Source organism: Scyliorhinus torazame, chromosome 31 (assembly GCF_047496885.1).
Source record: "Scyliorhinus torazame isolate Kashiwa2021f chromosome 31, sScyTor2.1, whole genome shotgun sequence".
Lineage (NCBI taxonomy): Eukaryota > Metazoa > Chordata > Chondrichthyes > Carcharhiniformes > Scyliorhinidae > Scyliorhinus > Scyliorhinus torazame.
Window position 1 is genome coordinate 6,151,790 of NC_092737.1, and position 4,169 is coordinate 6,155,958.

Here is a 4,169-nt window from a genome sequence, read left to right on the forward strand (position 1 = left end):
GGGGTAATTGGGAGGGAATGGGGTAATTGGGGGGAATGGGGTAATTGGGGGGAATGGGGGAATTAGGGGGAATGGGGGTAATTAGGGGGAATGGGGGAATTAGGGGGTAATTAGGGGGGATGGGGGAATTAGGGGGAATGGGGGAATTAGGGGGGTAATTAGGGTGTGTGTGGGGGAATGGGGTAATTAGGGGGAATGGGGTAATTAGGGGGAATGGGGTAATTAGGGGGAATGGGGGAATTGGGGTAATTAGGGTGTGTGGGGGGAATGGGGTAATTAGGGGGGAGAGGGGAATGGGGTAATTGGGGGGATGGGGTAATTAGGGGGGGAATGGGGAATTAGGGGGAATGAGGGAATTAGGGGGGGAATGGCGGAATTAGGAGAGGGAATGGGGAATAGGAGGGGGAATGTGGGGGATTAGGGGGGAATGGGGGAATTAGGGGGAATGGGGGAATTAGGGGGGGAATGGGATAATTGGGAGGAATGGGATAATTGGGGGAATGTGATAATTGGAGGGGAATGGGGTAATTGGGGGAATGGGGTAATTGGGGGGTAATTGGGGGGGAATGGGGTAATTAGGGGGAATGGGGTAATTAGGGGGGAATGGGGCAATTAGGGGGTAATTAGGGTGTGTGGGGGAATGGGGTAATTAGGGGGGGAATGGCATAATTAGGGGGGAATTGGGTAATTAGGGTGTGGGGGGAATGGGGTAATTAGGGTCTGTGGGGGGAATGGGGTAATAGGGGTGTGTGGGGGAATGGGGTAGTTATGGTGTGTTGGGGTGAATGGGATAATGGGGGGGGGGGAGGTGGAGGGGAGGGCGGGGTTCTGTCTCTGGGGGGCCTCCACAGTGGCCTGGCCCGGGATCGGGGACTCCCGATCGGCGGGCGAATGTTCCTCCTTGTCAGGCCCCTGTCGGTCTCTGCCATGTTGCGTCGGGGCTGGTGCAGAGACGGCAACCTACGCACATGCGCGAACTCGTGCCGGCCGTGGGGCGCATGCGCAGATCGGCGGCGCCCGTCGTGACGCCCGTATCGGCAGTTGGAGCAGCGTGAGGCTCTCCAGGGTTGTACTGGCTCCCTGTGCGCCGCTGGATCATTGATCCTAGCGGGCCAGGTGACGCCGTTCTAAAACACTCCGCTGTTTATGACGGCATCAACACTTAGCCCCAGGATCAGAGATCCTGCCCTTTTATTTTTGTTTGTTGGTAGGATGTAGGTGTCACTGGCTAGGGCAGCACTTATTGCACATTCCTGACCGATCTGGCAAGCTGTTAAGAATGTATATCAACATCCCACGGGCGGTGGGGCGGTTACCCAGAAACTGAACTGGACCGGCCATATAAATACGGTGACTACCAGGGCAGGTCAGAGGCTGGGAGTTCTGCAGGGAGTAACTCATCACCTTACCCCCCAAAGCCTGTCCACCATCTACAAGGCACAAGTCAGGACTGAGATGGAATACTCCCCACTTACCTGGATGAGCGCAGCTCCAACAACACTCAAGAAGCTCGACACCATTCAGGACAAAGCAGCCCCGCTTGATTGCTCCCCCCTTCCACAAACATTCGCTCCCTCCCCCACCGACGCACAGCGGCAGCCGTGTGTCCCATCTACAAGATGCACTGCAGCAACTCACCGAGGTTCCTGAGGCAGCACCTTCCAAACCCACGGCCTCTACCATCTAGAAGGACAAGAGCAGCAGATACCTGGGAACCCCACCACCTGGAGGTCCCCCTCCGTGTCACTCCCCGCCCCGACTGGGAAATATATCGGCCGTTCCTTCACTGTCGCTGGGGGCAAAATCCTGGAACTCCTCCCTAACAGCACAGTGGGTGTACCTACACCACATAGACTGCAGGGGTTCATGAAGGCGGCTCACCCACTACCTTCTCGAGGGGCAATTAGGTATGGGGAATAAATACTGGGCCCGCATCCCAGTAAATTATTGATTTGTTAAATCAACCACTTTGCGGTGGGTGTGGAGTCAACTCACAGGACAGACCGGGCTAGCAGGGCAGATTTCCTTTGTTAAAGCTGAGTGAGAGGGAGGGCGCCTGGAGGTTACGAGGGCCTTGCCTCAGCGCGGAGTCAACACCTTGGGGAGGCGAGTAGGCCGGCTGATGCAGTTGGGAGCCTGGGCATTAGGTGGCAGCCACATTCCAGATTCAAGGAGGAAGCAAGTCGTGCTTTGTCACCGTCCGCTCCAGCAAACCCTTCCGCGTGTTGGGGGAAAACACAGATGTGCTTTCCAATCAATGTTTGGCCCAAAACAATCGCAGAATCCCCCACAGGAGAAATTACCAAACAAAATTTGACGCTGGGCCAGGTGAGATATGAGGGACAGTGAGAATCAAGAGCTCGGTCAGAGAGCTCTTGATTCACTGGGTTTAAGGAGCTCCCAAAGCAAAAGAGAGGCGGAGGGGTTTAGGAAGGAATCCCCCCCCCCCGCCAGGTAGCTGAAGTCACGGCCGTCAACGACGGAGCGATGGGAATCTGGGGGTGCTCGAGATGGCCGGGATTGGAGGAGAGCTGAGTTCGCGGAGGATTGTAGGGGCTGGGGGAGGTTACAGAGATAGGGAGGGTTGTAGGGGCTGGAGGAGGTTGCAGAGATAGGGAGGGGTGTAGGGGCTGGAGGAGGTTACAGAGATAGGGAGAGGTGTAGGGGCTGGAGGAGGTTACACAGATAGGAAGGGTTGTAGGGGCTGGAGGAGGTTGCAGAGATAGGGAGGGGGTGTAGGGGCTGGAGGAGGTTACAGAGATAGGGAGAGGTGTAGGGGCTGGAGGAGGTTACACAGATAGGAAGGGTTGTAGGGGCTGGAGGAGGTTGCAGAGATAGGGAGGGGTGTAGGGGCTGGAGGAGGTACAGAGATAGGGAGGGGTGTAGGGGCTGGAGGAGGTTACAGAGATAGGGAGGGGTGTAGGGGCTGGAGGAGGTTACAGAGATAGGGAGGCGTGTAGGGGCTGGAGGAGGTTACTGAGAAAGGGAGGGTTGTAGGGGCTGGAGGAGGTTACAGAGATAGGGAGGCGTGTTGGGGCTGGAGGAGGTTACAGAGATAGGGAGGGTTGTAGAGGCTGGAGTAGGTTACAGAGATAGGGAGGGTTGTAGGGGCTGGAGGAGGTTACAGAGATAGGGAGGCGTGTAGGGTATCGAGGTTACAGAGATAAGGAGGGGTGTAGGGGCTGGAGGAGGTTACAGAGATAGGGAGGGGTGTAGGGGCTGGAGGAGGTTACAGAGATAGGGAGGGTTGTAGGGGCTGGAGGAGGTTACAGAGATAGGGAGGCGTGTAGGGTATCGAGGTTACAGAGATAGGGAGGGGTGTAGGGTATCGAGGTTACAGAGATTGGGAGGGGTGTAGGGGCTGGAGGAGGTTACAGAGATAGGGAGGGGTGTTGGGACTTGAGGAGGTTACTGAGAAAGGGAGGGTGGAGGCCCTGGAGGGGGGGTGACAGCGATAGGGAGGGAGAGTGGGCATCGAAGGTTTGTTCATGGAGAGGTTTACCCCTGAGCCATTCTCATTGCTGGATCACGGGTACAACCATTGCTCCAGCAGAGACTCAGACAGTCTCACCCCTGTGCTATCAGCGCAAAGGGAGGAATGATTCTCTGAGACTGAGCTCCTGAGCCTCAAACCAGCACTCAGGATGATGGTGGTCTCTGTCCCGTGGGTCACCCTCTCACCTTTCTAAGATGAAAGTTTTAAGCATTATATCCAATCTGACATTCTCAATGCATTCTTGAGGGAGTGCCTCACTGTCAGAGGGTCAGTACTGAGGGAGTGCCGCACTGTCAGAGGGTCAGTACTGAGGGAGTGCCGCACTGTCAGAGGGTCAGTACTGACGGAGTGCCGCACTGTCAGAGGGTCAGTACTGAGGGAGTGCCGCACTGTCAGAGGGTCAGTACTGAGGGAGTGCCGCACTGTCAGAGGGTCAGTACTGAGGGAGTGCCGCACTGTCAGAGGGTCAGTACTGAGGGAGTGCCGCACTGTCAGAGGGTCAGTACTGAGGGAGTGCCGCACTGTCAGAGGGTCAGTACTGAGGGAGTGCTGCACTGTCAGAGGGTCAGTACTGAGGGAGTGCTGCACTGTCAGAGGGTCAGTATGGATGGCGTGCCGCACTGTCAGAGGGTCAGTACTGAGGGAGTGCCGCACTGTCAGAGGGTCAGTACTG